Source organism: Diceros bicornis, chromosome 25, assembly GCF_020826845.1.
Source record: "Diceros bicornis minor isolate mBicDic1 chromosome 25, mDicBic1.mat.cur, whole genome shotgun sequence".
Classification (NCBI taxonomy): domain Eukaryota; kingdom Metazoa; phylum Chordata; class Mammalia; order Perissodactyla; family Rhinocerotidae; genus Diceros; species Diceros bicornis.
Genome location: NC_080764.1, coordinates 31,987,127 through 32,004,281, shown reverse-complemented (window position 1 = coordinate 32,004,281; position 17,155 = coordinate 31,987,127).

The window sequence follows — 17,155 nt, the reverse complement described above, 5'->3', positions numbered from 1 at the left end:
TACTTAGCCAGATACAATCAAAGCATTACATTCTATGTTAATGGAATGGGAATTTCTACAAATTGATGAGGACAGCCTGTTCAGAAAGAAGGTCAAAGGAGTCCTTTTTAAGTTTGTTAGAACTTCTGTAAGTCCAGTTCTCTCTCTCTTTTTTTTTTATTTCTCGAAAATAGGTGATTAAGACTATAGTGCTGAAGAAAAACGTCCTACTGAGTCACAAAGCTAAGGGCATCTGTAGTCACTGTCCTAATATGAGTTTTTTTCTGGAGATTTATGCTTGTGCTGATTCACAACTTCCCACACACACTGAGGGGATGAGGAGAAAAGAGTATCCGCCTCTTCCAGTTAACTATAAAATGCATGGAACAAAAAAAAAAACACAATAACATGGTCACTTCAGCTCGATTCTTCATATTTACAGAAATTAAGATTCTCCCAATTAAACATATTTTACAATGAGTCATTTTTGAGTGAGGGAAGATAGCATGTGGAGAAAAGAGAATACTTCCTCTGGTTTTATATTTTTAAAAGTCACAAAAACAAATGCAAACTAACTTGCACAAAGATTATTCCAATGGATGAGCTAAACTACAAATTGTGAACCAAAGAAACGAATGGCTCTGGCAAGGTAACCCAGCTGTGATGAACATTTAGACACACAGGCTGGTTACATGAACACTACGCTCTTTCCTTTACAAGCAGCAATTTCTATCAAAGGTAAGGGAGAGAAAATGAACATTGCTGTGTCAGAGGCTTTCACATACTAAATGCCTTTAAACCTGAACAGAAGCCTGTGGGGTACGATTTCCTCCACTGTATACAGATAAGAAAGGCCCAGACGGGGAAAGGAGAACTAACATATACTAACTATACGTGTACGTTCATTCAACAAATATTAGTTGATTGATTGAGTCCACCTGGAGTCAGGAGAATTAAAAAAATTCTGAGCTTGCTTAAAACTAAAATGAAAAATCTAATACACATGACTTGGAGATATGAGGATGCAGAGAAGGATAAAACACCCATTTCAGTTTACCACCCAATCCAGTTTACCATCAAGGATTATTGATCTTGCATAGAATACATAAAAATGAACTAGTTGTTCAGAATCCATATTTATGTGTGAAATCATCCAACATTATGCACTGTGTATTACAGCAACCACTAGCAATATGTAACAATTTAATTTAAACTTAAATTAGTTAAAAGTCAATAAAATTTAAAATTCAGTTCTCCAGTCACAGTAGCTACATATCAAATGCTCAATAGTCAGGTGTGACAAGTGGCTACTGTACCAGACAGCACAGATGAAGAACACTCCATCATCGCAGAATGTTCTATTGGACAGCACTGTTGGATTCTAAGCATTCTGAATTAGGAAGAGAATTTAATATACAATCTTTTTTCAGAGTTTTTTGAAAAACACTACTTTACGTTTGTATAGCACTTCATGATTTTCCAAACACTCGAAAAGAGTATTTATCTGATCCATGATAAAATTATTCCAATACTGTGGTGAAGGAACATGAAAAGTAGGAAAGTTACGTGACTGACAAGGTCATATATTAGCCCCTGATAGCAAAGACCAGAACCTCAGTCTGCAAGGCCAGCATTTCCAGGGCGTGATGCAGAAACACATGACAGGAAGGCAAATGTGGCTTTGAATCCCAGCTCCAATACATACCAGTTCCGCGACACGGAACAAGAATTTAACTATTCTAGGCTGCAGTCTCCTCATCTGAAAAACTGGGGTGATAAAGACAACCTCACAGAAAGTAGCATCAATCACCAGATAGTTAACTTGATATGTTACATCGTGTGACAGCGGTCCTCCTCCTGAACACTGAGCAGGATTATTCTTTTTTCTTTTTAATCTTAATTTAAAACAATTTTTCAATGTTATATTCTACAAATAGAATCAACAGAAGTGGTTCACAATTTAGGAAGCCGAGTCTGAGTACGTTGACATTTCCAACTGTTGTATATGCTTTCCTCCCAGCTGCTGTATTTGTGTTACCTCCGAATTGTTGTCAAGATTAAGTCAGAGTTTAAATAGCACATAAATCTGACATGTAGATGTTCAATAAACACAAGTCCCCTCTTTACCTTCTTCTTCTATCCTAACTCCCTTTAAGTTTTCCTGGTGTCCACCTGTGGCCTAGATTCTATCCTGAATGGATAAACGACTTAGCAAGCTTATTTATAATCTGATAGTGTAACATATAGTTTCCGTAAGAATATATATTACATATTATAGTAGAAATAAGTAGTAAAATAAGATTAAACACTCAGAAATTTGTTTTACAGGAAGCTTTAAGAATGTATCTATTCCGTATATTGATTAGCCAGCTAATGGAGAGGTATATTCTAAAAGGTTTCTTCTATTTCGCTTAGAAAAGCATCACAGGATAACCCTAAAGCGGATTTACCTTCCTAATTATGTTGAGTTGAAGATATTAAACTTAATCTACATACCCTAGGTCAATGATTTATAATTCTAGGTCACCTCTGAATTTTTTGGGCAACTCTATTTCAATTCACTTTAATTTTTCAAAAATATATTTGTATTGTATTGCTCCTCCAAAGAGTCTGAAACAAACAAATGATGAGAGTAATCAACTTTAAGGTGGTGGATGCTTTAAGCATCTTCTGGCTGGTACTGGCACCAGTTGGCCCGAGAACAGGTTAACAGATGTGAATCTCAAAATGCCTGCCAACAGTCTGCCATGGATAGCTAACATTTGCCTCTAGAGAGGCTCCACATAGACATTTCACTGGAATCTGGTACCAACTCTGTAAAACCTGAAGTAGGGCAGGTACTATCCCATTTTTCCAGGTGAGAAACTTGAGAATCCAAGAGATTACATGACATAGATAATTATAAAGGCAGGACTAGAATTCAAGTCATTTGACTCCTTGTCTGATGTTTTTTCTATTATCAAAACCACCAAATTAAGTGAAGCTCTCATTAGAATAGGCCTGAACTCAGTACCTGTATTTCATCTATTAAATCAAAACCAGTGTGCAGAGAATGGCCACATGGACCAAACCACAGATAGCCAGTAGATGGAGACCAGAGAAACCCACAGGGGCCAGACAGGCAGGAAGAGGGCATCAAATTGGATGAAATCATCTAGTCCCATCTCTCCAGCTCTGTGATCACTTCTGTTTTCTTCAACATTTTAATCAATGGGAAGATATATAGGCAGAATGCACATTGAGTTCACAGATGTCACAAATTTAGGAAAAAAATGGTGAGAATGCTGGGGAACAAAATCAACATTCAAAAAATTCTCAATGCACAATAAGTCAAATCTAACAAAAGAAGACTATGAGACCCTGTTGTTATAGGCTGAATCATGCCCCCAAAAATTCATATGCTGGGGCCGGTCTGGTGGCGCAAGCAGTTAAGTGCATGCGCTCAGCTGCGGTGGCCCGGGTTTTGCCGGTTCAGATCCCGGGCACGCACCGATGCACTGCTTGTCAAGCCATGCTGTGGCGGTGTCCCATATAAAATGGAGGAAGATGGGCATGGATGTTAGCCCAGGGCCAGTCTTCCTCAGTAAAAAAAAAAAAAAAAAAGAGGATTGGCAGATGTTAGCTCAGGGTTGATCTTTCTCACAAAAAAAAAAAAAAATTCATATGCTGAAACCCTAAACCCCAGAACCTCAGAATGTGACAGTATTTGGAGATGGGGCTTTAAAGGGGTGATTAAGTTAAAATGAGGCCATTAGGATGGACCCTAATCCAATCTGACTGGTGTCCTCATTAGAAGAGGAGATTAGGACACAGACAACCCACAGACTGAGAGGTGACCGTGTGAGAACATAGGGAGAGCTCTCAGAAGAAACCAAACCTGTTGACACTTTGATCTTGGACTTCTTGGACTTGAACACCTTGATCTTGGACTTCCAGCCTCCAGAACAGTGAGAAAATAAATTTCAGTTGTTTAAGCCACCCAGTCTGTAGTACAGTCATGTACCACATAATGACATTTCAGTCAACAACAGATTTCACAGATGATGGTGAAGAGGCTTCCATTAATAGTGAGTGCTTTGTTAGTCCATCGCATATTCAAATGCCAAAAAGAAAGGGGTGCCACAAAGAATGAATTACCAAAGGTCTAATATTTGAGGCAGCAAGGTCTCTGGTGTCAGACACAAGGGTTTGTTCCAATCCTGTCATTTCCTACTTGTGTGACCTTGGGAAGGTCATCTCTCTCTGTGCTTGTGTCCTCGTGTGCAAAATGGGAATAATACCTACCTCACGGGATGGCTGAGAGGACCTCAAGAGATAATGAATATCAAGTGCTTAGCACAAAGCCTGGCATGGAGAAAACAATAAATGAAAACCACTGTTATTTGTATTAGTGTCATCCTCACCATTATCGTCGAAGGATGAGAGTCTCATTCCGCTTGGGGACAATCAGATCATATCAGACTATCAGTTTTGGTTTTTCAAATCCCACTTATAAACACCTGATGATAATAAAAATAACAGCAAGTACCATTTATTTGAGAGTCTCCTCTGTGTCAAGTGTTGTATTTCATCTCTTTAATTTAATCTTCACAACTCACCTTTAAACTACATGTCATTATCAACATTTTACAAATGGAGAAACCGAAACTGAAACACATAAAGCCAGTAAGTGGTAGAGGCAGGATTCTAAGCTGGGTGTGGCTGACTCCAAATGATTTTCTCTTCTCCTTCCTGTATGCTCAGAGTAAGAGGATTTGAAACAATATCTAACAAGAAAAATGACATGGGATGGATATTAAGAACACTCACTAGAATATAGTCTTGTTTTTAAATATTATAAAGTCTGTTAGTGAGAAGATGGATTAAGTTTTGTATAATCAGTAGAACCAAAAATAGGAGTGGAGGTTATGGGGGCAAGAGTACATCTCAACATAGAATTTTCTAGCAGAATATTCAAAAGATGAAATAGATTTCCTCAAGAACATCCACATAACCACTGGGCAGGAATATTGCAAAAGTTGTTTCCAAATATCTACCAAGTAGTTGTGATAGCTGTCTTTGGGGTCTGTCCCAGACCTAAAACAATCTTTGAATCTATCACCACACATGAGGGATGCATAGGAAATAGGAAGACTGAGAAAGGCAGAGATCTATCAACTTGCAATTTCTGAGAGTCCTAGAAAACAGTGAGCGGCAAGAAAATGTACTAGAGACTCAACCACAGGGACTAAGATGTGGGACCCCAGTGCCAGAAGAATTGGAGTGGCAGACAGAGAAAGAAGGATGGCCACAACATGAAGGAACACGGTCCAGTGCTCTGGCTACGGAGCTACAAATCGTGGGCAGAGGAAACAAAGCAAGCTCCTGTCTGAAGCAGCATGGTTTACTGGCTCAGAGTAGTGAGGGGTACAGATTCAAATTCCTGTCTCACCACTGACAAGCTGTCTTTGGCCAAGTTACACAGTGAATGCTCACTAAATGTTGCTCCACGTGATTATCATTCCTGAGTAGAGATGTTGTCCCAGGATGCGGGGCAGAGCCAAAGCAGATCATAAGTTAGCCTTTCTCAGAAGACTATAGCAAGACAGAAGTAAGTACCTCAGTAAACCATGGAACCTTCTACTTTTAAACCAGAAAATACAAAAAAGGTCTATTTCTGAGAACTGATACCTACTTATGGAAGTTTCTGAACTTAAGAAAGGATTAAGTTTAAACTGTGGTTAAAGTTTCCTGTCATGATTCTTGCCTTATGTAACATAGTTTATACGCACAGTTCAATTCAAAAGGCAATCGCCAGTAGGGCACAGAGGTTAAGCGTGCGCTCTCCACAACCATGTTTCCTGTGTTCAGATTCCATCTGGATCATCACTACCTGGATGATCTTGCCAAGTTATCTCTGGGCCTCAGTTCCCTCATTTGTAAAATGGAGATGATCATAGTATCTACTTCAGAGGATCAGTACAAGGATTTGCAAAGCACTTACAACAGTGCCTGTCTACACAGCAAGTGAGAGTTAGTTATTATTACAATTCTGGTTAATTGCCAGGCATCATGATAGGCAGAAGAGACACAATGATAAATAAAGCAAGGTTTGTGATTCTAGAGGAGTTTCTGGGCTAGTGAAAAAGACAGATTTAAAAGCAGAATTCCAATAAAATGCGCCAAGTGCGATGATGTCTTAACCTACCACTATGTATTTGGGGGCAGAGAGGAGAGGTAGCTAATTTAACCTGGGAAGCCTTCCTGGAGGAGGGAATACCTAAACTAAGTCTTCAGGGATGAGTAGATGGCTAAGTTCTGGTGGAATCTTTGGAACCTTTTAGCCAAAAACCACATCACCAAAAATGTTAGCAAATAAAATCCTCTCCAAATGCCCTAACTTATTTACGAATAATAATAATACTAAGCCAGAAGATTAAGAGAATTTAGTCACATCAGTTGAAATATGGCAATCTTTTAGTCTAATTTTGAGCTAGCTGTTGCCCAATGACTTATGTGAACCGATTTTGGTTGAGAAGTATTGTCCAAATATTTGAAAAAGAAAAAAGTCACTTGGAAAAAGGTAGTGAAGCTCACATCTTAGAATATTTGAGAAGGGAAAGAATATACAAAAGAAGCTACGTGATATGTGGGTAAATGTGACATAACTAATAAAATGTGACCTGTGACCAAGTCTGAGAACTGGACCTTCCTTAAGGACAGAGGATGCTTCTCACCTTCTTTGTAGCCCACTTCTTAATGCAATCCTTGGCAATAAATGTTTGATTAATTAACACACGCGCAAACAGAGTTGAATTATTGGCTTTAAAAAAAATGAGAGTGATAAATCATCTTTGAAATGAATATCCTAATAATTACCAACTTTTACTGAGCTCTTATATGCCAGACTCTGTGTTAAGACTGCACATGAAATGTCACAATTTAATCTTGTGAAGCCAGTCTATTTTTATTCCCACTTTGCAAATTCATTCACTGATTTAACAAATATTTATTGGGGGACTAATATGTCCAGGCACTGTTCTGGGAGCTGTGGATAGAGCAGTGAACTAAACAGACAAAAGACTTGCTCTCATAGAGGTTGCGTTTCCATGAAGCAGACGAACAGTATATGATACACTATAACAATATAATATAATGTAACCTATCATATCATAATATAATATGTGTTTCATGTTGGATTCCTCAGGAAACAGACTCTGTGACTGGGGGAAGTGAAGGAAGCAGGAGTGTGTAGACGAAGAAGCTGGGCTCCGATTGCAAGTTGGAAGTTGGAAGTTGGGCCTGAACAAAGTACTCAGCCAACCCTGTAGGGAGCTCTCAAGCTAGGATGGCCATGGGTCTAGGCATCTGGGCCTCTTCAGTTTCATAGTGACCAACCTTCAGATACAGGCTGCACAGAGAAGAGTCTATGACCTTGGGCAAGTCAGCTCTCTTCAGCCAAGGGCAATTCCCAAAGAGAGCTGAAAACTGGCAACACCCCCAGTAGCTCGGGATAAGTCTTTCAGTCTTTGTTACGATGCTCTTGACTTAGTGTCAGTCTCTTGCCCACTGGAATGTAAACTCCACAAGGGCAAGGATCTGGTTTTCTCCGTGGTGTCTCAGGTGCCTGGAGCAGAGTACCTGCACATAACAGGTACTTCATAGTGTTTGTTACATTAATGAATTAACGGTAGTAAAATATCATATCATAGAACACAAACCTAAACCAAAAGTTTCTGAAGGATGAGGTCAAGTTGGAATATAGGATATTTTTAAATAACTTGTATTTATTAGTAGTACAAAACTTTGAAAAGTATGCTTCTTTTTAAAATCTTGGTTTAAAACTGTGATCAGTGATTTGAAAGTTTGTTTATAAGTTCAGTTTATTTTAATGGCTATTGTTATGGGCTGAATTGTGTCCTCCAAAAATTCATATGTTAATGTTCTAACTCCCTAATGTTCTAACTCAGAATGTAACCATATTTGGAGGTAAGATCTTGAAAGATGTGATTGAATTAAAATGAGGTCTTTTAGGTTAGGCCCTAATCTAATACTACTGGTGTCTATATAAGAAGAGGAAATTTGGACAATGATATGCACACACAGGAAAAGACCATGTGAAGACAGAGGAAGAAGACAGCCATCTACAAGCCAAAGAGAGAGGCCTCAGGAGAAATCAACCCTACAAACACCTTGATCTTGAACTTCTAGCCTCCAGAACTGTGAGGAAATAAATTTCTGTTGTTTAAGCCACTCAGTCTGTGGTACTGTATGATAGCTGAGAAAGGTACCTTACAAAGGCACAACATACCCAATATACAATATAAACTTGGGGTGAGGACCATCATTAACAAAAGACAAGAGATAACAAATGCTGGCAAGGATGTGGAGGAAAGGGAACACTTGTGCACTGTTGGTGGGAATGTAAAATGGTACAATCAATATGGAAAACAGTATGGAGGTTCCTCAAGAAATTAAAAATTGAACTACCATATGATCCAGCTATTCCATTTCTGGGTATATATCCAAAAGAAACAAAATCATTACCTTGAAGAGATATCTGTACTCCCATGTTCATTGCAGCATTATTCACAATAACCAAGGCATGGAAACAATGTGAGTGTCCATCAATGGATGAATGGATAAAGAAAATATATACACAATGGAATATTATTCAGTGATGAAAAAGAAGGGAATCCTGCCATTCACAACAATACGGATGGACCTGGAGGGCATTATGCTAAGTGAAATAAGCCAGAGAGAGAAAGACAAATACTGTATGGTATCACATATATGTGGAATCCGGAGGGAAAAAAAAAAAAGGTTGAACTCATAGAAACAGCAGAAAAGTGGTTGCCAGGGGCTGGAGGGTGGGGGAAATAGAGAGAGATTGGTAAAAAGGGTACAAATATTCAGTTACAAGATAAATAAGGTCTGAGGATCTAAATAACATGGTGACTGTAGTTGATAATACTGTATTGAATAATTGGAATTTGCTAAGAGAGTGGAAGTTAAATGTTCTCACCAAAAAAAAAAAGATAAATATGTGAGTTGATGGACACATGTTAATTAACTCGGGGGGGAATCCTTACACAATGGTATACGTATATCAAATCATCACGTTGTACATTTTAAATACCTTACCATTTTATTTGTCAATTATACCTCAATAAAGCTGAAAAAATAGTGGATGTGAATCCACATTTTAAATAATATTCTTGATAAATGAAAAAAAAAAGTTACCTTAATTCTTAATAGATCTGATTCGATCATTGCTTTTCCTTTGCCACGTGGCTCATACTAGGAGTCAGCAAAAAGCCACCTCTACAATTTTACTGTTGCTCATTTACGCTTACATTATTAGTATTTCTTAATCTGTAATTTCTCTACAAGGGGCATTTTCAAGCTACTTGTCTATTTGGTGAGCATTCATTCAGTTAAAACAAGATACTATCTGAAAAGCCACTTACTAGACCCTACTTCAAAATCTTTTGAAAGCAAACAAAAGAGTGAGAATAATAGCCCTTCCCCACCTCCACCTTGTAGAACTCCATTCCCTGCTCAGGAAAACTTCCATACTGTTCCAGATACAAGACTATCCATACAGCCCAAGGATGGGTGCCAGGAGCACCAGCGCCGACCATACTATACGTGCTGATAAGCTGAATCCCTTCCATTTCTAGATAAAATAAATAATAGTTCTAGTATTTTCTTCCTAGACCCCAGATGATGTCTTTAGCCAAGCTCTGAGATGCATGAACCCCCACCTTGGAGACCAGTCTACTGAGTAAACAAAGAGAACGGCTGTTTCTTGAATCACTTCTTAGACAAAAGCCATCCCTGCCCCTGTTCTATTATGTGTAGAATTATCGAGGCCCAGAGTGACCTGACACTCTCAGAAATGCCTCTCAGCCAAGAATACCAGCCCTCACCTCCCTTATTCAGGAGCATTCCCTCTCCTGTGGGTTCTGCCACCTGATTGCCCTGAAGTGTGTCCCTCTCCAGCAGAGACAAAATTGTGAAATCGCTCAGCGTTCCCTCAAGGAAATCTAGGGTCGAGTGTTATTCTTTGGTATTTGAATCCCTGAGTTCAACCCAGAAGATGCACAATTTAGAAGCAATATAATTGAATTTCCTTTCACCAGCCTGCCCGGGCTTGTTGTCTGTCACTCATCAAAGCCCACGTCTTTATAAAGGGCTTTAGGCACCACATCTTAATGTCACTGAGCAGATAACATATTAACTGTTAATTGACCCAGGAAAATGCTCCAGGATTGTGTTCCTGTCTTTGTTAGGGGATGAAAAGTGACTTCTTATTCACCCATGCCATTTTTTCTTAGTTTTCATTGAGGTTAAAACTGAATTGCCCTCACCCTGTAAGTGTTGGTTTAAGTCACAGTGTCTCTGTTTTTATGGCAAGATTGGCTTTATTATTAAATTAAACTAATATCTTTCAGAGTTTAAATGATTTTTAAACAATTTTCCCTTGGGGTAATGGTGTTTTATTTTGTTTTGTTTTTTTTAAATCATACCAATAAAATTTCCCTTGAGGGTATCATTTTGTCTTAGAATTTTAAAAAGGCATTATGATAAAACATGTTTAAGTATTTAGTTGTAAACTTTTATTTTCTTCAAATTATCTTCCATTCTTTATTAAGGTCCTCATATACATTCATATATAATGTTAAAGTACACATACACTATCTTTTTTCAACTTTTTTCAATTAAATATATTTTTTATGTAAATCAGCCAACTAAATGAACTTGGGTACCCTTCAGCTCCCCATGCTTAAAATAGGAAAGTAGAGCCAGCTCTGATAGCCTAGTGGTTAAAGTTGGGCTCTCTCACCACTTCAGCAGCTCGAGTTTGCTTCCTGGTTGCAGAACGACACCACTCATCCGTCAGTAGCCATGCTGTGTCAGTAGCTCACATAGAAGTACTAGAAGGATTTACAACTAGAATATACAACCATGTACTGGGGCTTTGGGGAGAGAAAAAAAAAAGAAAGATTGGCAACAGGTGTTAGCTCAGGGCAAATCTTTCCCTGCAAAAAAATAAAATAAAATAGGAAAAATAATGTTTACCTCTCAAGACTGTTTTGTGGACTAAATTATGCTAACATAAGTGAAATCACCCAACAAAATGAGGGACACATGGCTAAATCTGAGTTTAATGTGAGTGTATTGGTAGAGTCCACCAAATTGTAAGTTTTAGTAATAATTAATTCCCTCATATTATTTTGAGACAGTTTTTTTAGCCAGTTCATTGTCAATGCATAAAAGTGAAATTGCTAAACACATAAAGTGTGTTCATAAATTGTATTCCACCTGCTTCTGAAAAGGATGCAAGTAACTGAAATTTGTCACCTTTTTTATTAATCTGTTAATAAAAACAGGAAGAAAAATTTATATTTATACAATAATTTACCATTTGAAAATTTCTTCCATTCACTTATTTGAACCTATTATAAATCTTGTAAGGCTGATAGATATTATTATTCACACTTTGCAGATGAGAAAAAAATATGAGCTTCAGAGAGGTAAATAACTTGTCCACAGTTTAGTTAGATTTGTCTTCACATTGCAAAAGCAACATTCTTTCTACCACAGCACACAACCTAGACACATTGCTCACCAGAAAGAATTGAATTTTAGAGTTTTCTTATTGTGGTTTATTTTTGTGAGTTTAATACGTTTTCAAATATGCCGTAACTTTTTTAAATCTGCATTTTGTTATTTGCAAACAAGTCTGTATAATTTGCCACACGTGAGCCTACCGAATTTTCTATTATATAAATCATCTAGTCACACTCTTTTAATAGACAGGAAGTAGAACTTTTCACCACATCCTCTTTAGCCTGCATCTTTGGCCTTACAGTCAACAAAAATTCTTTTTCATTCCCTGTCAGGCTCAGTTAGCTGACAATAATCCCCCAATGAAATAAACTTGTTGGAAAAGAACTTTTTCATAAACCTAAGGCGTGCAACAGAAGTTATGGGAACCAGTGCAACTAGTAACCTTTCCTGTACCCTGAATCCCACAGATCAGTGACCCTGGGAGTTCAGCTCCTTAGAAAGCAGAATGCTTCTGTTTGTACAGATCCAGCCAAAGTTCACCCAGTTAGTCCCATTCTGACATTTGGGCACTACTCTGGGTACCCAAAAAGTCTTTCAGAGAGGGAATTTCCTAGAACAGCAGCTGACCTCCACTACCCCAGACTGCCTACACTCTCAGGGTTTGTCTGAAGCCCATCTGGCCTTCGAGATTGGGGAAGAGGGGTCAGTTCCCCAGGGTATTCATTCCATGCTGTCTGTCTCAGGGAGGGACTTTTCTTTGTTTACTCCCAACCTGCAAGCCCTGCCAATTTCAGCAATAAAGCAGCTGGGCAAAGCGATGCTTCCCAAAGGGAACAGAAGGAAAGACTGTATCAAGAAAATCTCTCTCTTTTTAAACTCCTGACCTCATTAAACATTTGAGAGAACAAAAACTGTGGACAGTCTTAAATATGTTGACTACAATAAGCCAAAATTAATTCTCAGAGCTAAGTCTTGGCTGTCTAACTTAAATGATTTGGTCATTACCTTTTGGAAAGGCCAACACGAACACTAGAGTTTCAGTAGGTCATTGAGGCCTGGAAAGAAACAAAAAATTGTTTTAGCAATAGAAGCCAACCTTGTAGACCAACACATTTCTGCCTATCATTGTAAACTTCTAGCACAGTAATAATAGTAGTGATAAATTGTTTCTTAATTGATATTGGTACATTACCAACACATTTACCATGTACTGATATGCATCATCTTATCTGACTCTTACAGGAAGTGTCAGGGAAAATATTATGATTCCTCTCCTTTTTTTTAAATGAAAAAAGAAAGGTTCAGTAAGTTAAGGTGGTTTGCCCAAGATCACAAGCCAAGCAGAAACAAGGCTAGAAATCACTTACCTTATTCCTATGTTGGTATTCTACTTCATCTTCTACCTACCAGAGAAAAGTGTTACATATGTCTATGAATATGTGTCCTTAAATCTATAAAACCTCCATCGTAGTAGCAGCTTACTTCTGTAGGTAGTTTTCTTACCACCTTAGTGCTTTATTTGTTTTTGCTATTCTAATTAGGAGCTCTTTTTTGAAATTTTTTGTTTCTCTAAGTCTATCAACGCCATTTTGCAATACTATTAGCACCCAATGTAAAGCACTCCATTAGTTAAATAAACAAACAATTTGCTTCTAAATCTAAGAGCACAGTCATAATTGATGAATATGACGTTACATGAGGGTTTGGGGTGGTTATTGCACACTAAGCAAATATATTCATCATTGCTAATTGAATTAAGCATGAATTACGAGGTATAAAATTTCAGGAATCATTTTTCCCTTTCCATTGTCATAGTTCTGTTTTTAAAGTTTTCTTTGTTTTATTGTAAATGCAGTCTTTTTAGCTGCACTTTGCTGCTTTTTCCATTTCTATATGAAAGCTTAAAGAAAATACAAAGCCATCTGAGTCTTTCCACCTTGGAAATTATAGCGTTTTTTGTTCCATCATCCGGCATTCAAATTTTGATCCTTCCTGTTTAAATTGGATGACTTTTCACTTAGTGGAACTGAATATATTCCGCTGAGTTCTTCACTCGCCTTCTCCACCATGTGTGGTCAATTAAATCCCAGCAGTACAGAGGAGTTTTCATTTAAACTACTGCACTTCCTGGGAAACAGTGGGGTTTACATCTAGTTTCTAAATATTCTTGGATCTTAATGGGGACAATTTCTTCTCAATAGCTTCAGCACAGAGCACATCGAATTAGACATGACCCCACCTATATCTAATTTGGCAGTGAATCACTCTTTTATGAAACTGCACCATTTCCATTAAAGATCTCAGTCATTCCTATTCATCATAGGATTGTCTTTATTTTCTGTAAATGCCTTCAAGTAAATATGCACCTGGATTTTAAAGTAGAGGCACCATGCAGAGAAGCCTATATAAAATTACCTCTAGCAAAATAAAATTGAAACAAAAAACAGATGCCTGGAATACAATTACGAAAAAAATGATCAGAGACAAACGGTAAAAAGATATCTGCACTTATTTTAGTGGAGGTTTTGTTGGTGGTGGTGGAGGTGGTGGTGGTGGTGGTGTAAAAGAGTGGGAATCAATTTTTAAAATATGATAAAGTAATGTAATACTTTGTGGTTCTTTTGGGGAAGTGTTCCTTAAATATAATCATTGAAAAGTGTTTTCTTTTGGTTTTAGACACTTATTTAAATTGCTGTTAGGTTACACATAGAAGAAGAAGGTATGTAATTTATATTGGAGAAGGATGAAAAAATGTTTTACAATAAAACTACATTAACGTGGATTTCCCTCTTTGACTCTAGGTAGCCATTCATCCTGGAGATATTAGCAGTTAACAATTACTAAAAAATTTACGTATAAATCAGATTTCAGGGGGTATGTTTCCCTATTTAAAAGAGCAAACTGTGTTCTAGACTTTGGGGTACTTTTTATATTTACATTTACTAATATTTCATTTGTTACTTTTTGTTTTTATGCAGAAGAGTATCACTCACTACAGCTGAGGCTCTGTGAATTACAATTGCTGCAACACAACCTCGACATTCTCTTCACACTCTATCTTATATGTGTGCACTTTCATGCAAAATTATTTTTCTTTTAAAATCACATAATCTCAATAAACCTTCACCCTAAAGCATTTCAGTTAAAGAAGGTATATTGTACTTGGTTTAAAATGGCAAGATATCAAAGAAGCGTGAAGCCAAAATAAGAGAAACATTACCTTATTACACAATTCCAGAAAAAAAGCCAAATTACTTGGCTCAATTACAATCGCATGTGCTCCCAACACTTAGGGTAAAAACCATTCAAATAAAAGGTCAAATGTGCATTGATTTTCCAAAGCAGTGACAGAGCCTATGGAAGCCTTTGCTCCATCATACAATGACTGAAACACAGAGGAAATGCCTTCAATTCAGCTGATCTGAAAGGGTCTTGCCAGAATAAACGTCTGCGAGGAGCTAAAAGAAGGAGGTTTTTTGAAACACTCTATTGCTTGCTATGGTCCAGCAGATTGGCCTTCTGTCTGTTCCTCAGATAGGCCCAGCTTTCTCCCACCCAGGCATTCACAAGGTCTATTCTCTCTTCCTAGGATTCTCCTCTCCCCTCTGCTCACCCAACCTGGTCCTTCTCCTTCCTCAAGCTTAAATATCAGCTTGTCCAGAGGTTTTTCTGACACCAATCAACCCAAAGTAGGTTCCAAGTTAGTCTCCATCATAACACTTTTTCTTCATAGCACTTGCCATATGTATACATCCAACATCTCATCACGTTTAGGATGCCGCCAATTGTTAGACACACCATTATATTACATATCACAAAGGAAAGAAAAAGAGGTGTTAATTAAGCTATGACACTCTTTCAATTTTAGGATGTGTCCTGATGTCAGATATATTAAAATATCAGGGAGAATATTGTGTGCCTTAGAATTGATGGGACATTTTATATGTGTCTGTATATGGATCTCTGTCCCCCACTGGTCAGAAATATCACACTCGAGGGCAAAGACCATACCTGTATTGTTTACCCTGCAGGCCTAGCAACCAACACATTGTCTAGTCCATGGTACACATTTATTGGATAATAAATAGGGGGGAATGAAGATATCGCATTGTTAAATAGCATGTTATGTGAGAAGGTCTGATTCTCATTCACACATCCATACGTTTTGCACTCAGAAAAGCGACCTTAAATCATTATAATAAGAGATATAAAATATGAAATAAAAGGATTTCCTGCAACCACTCCTTTCAACAAGTAATATCCCCTTATGACATGTACCTAATGTCTGTCAGTGTTTGTTCATCTCTAGTTCAACTCATTTCATAAACTTATAGAATCTGATGATTGAAAGAGATCAGAGAAGTGGTGTGGTTCAGCCCCAACTAATTTCTTTAACCACATATTACCTCATCTCTACAAAGGAAAGATTAAACTCAACAATCTCTACCATCCCTTTAGCTATTAGACTCTGGGTGATGCAGAAGTTAACATCTTAGAGAGATCTATTCCACGTTGTCCAAATTGTCTTGAAAAATAGCAAGAGGGAGAGGAAGGAGAGATTGTTCAGCCAGCCACTACTTAAACCCACACTGGCCGGTGGATTCATTTTTTCATAGAGTAGATACATTTTCTTAATTATTTGGATATGTTTTACTTGGGAAGTGAATAGCTAACATTACTGTAGCCCCAGAAGCATTCTTCATGGAAGCCAAAAAGAAGTATAAATACCTATTTAGCTTGTAACATCATTACTTTTGCGAAGTAAAAACGCTCTTGGTGAAAATCCAGCTCTCACCAAAACTATCTTTAGTGTTCTCTAGCCTTCACTACCACGTAAGTATAAAAATGCATATTAACAGGAGGTTCAGTCATAGTCACAACAGAAGGTGTGTGTTTTGGCATTCTCTGTAATGATGTATTAACTACTTTGTGGCAGTATGCCTCTCTTTCCTCTTATTTTCAGTCCATAAACCACGACCTCAGCTGATCTAGGATAGTAACAGAGGCAATGTCTTGCCAACATAATAAGGACAGCACCAAAGAAGTTGCCTGGAAAAGATTCTAGGTTACTGGACGGGTTCAACTTAATGTTAATTTAGGCACAGAATTATTTTAAAGTTTTTCAGTATTCTTAGCTGAAAAGAAAGATGACAAATACAGCAATTCAAGCATCATGGCTCCATTGCTTTTTGGCTAGGTGTGAGACAGCACTTTGCCCTGTTGAATCAAAGCAAATAATGTTACAAAGTCATTTCCAGATTTATGGCTCAACCCAGTAGGTTGATGCTCACTGGGAAGTCTCCAGAATTGGATCAAATTTTCAATTCAAATGAATAGAGCAACTACGCTTCCTATGCCTGATAAATCTCCAAATTTAACTTGAAGCCTGTTCTTTTCTTCCAGATGGCAAGGGAGGGGGAGGGCAGAATTAGCAAGCAAACCCAAAGAGGCACAGTTCCTGTGTATTCAATGGTGGCTGTCTCCCAACCAGCTTTTACTGAGGCTAGCTTTACAAAACCAAGATTACCCAGGTAAACAATAAATTTTAAGTATGTGGAAAGTTTTAACCCTTTAGGGATATCCCTTCACAGAGCCGTTAAACTAGAGGATTTTTTTCTTC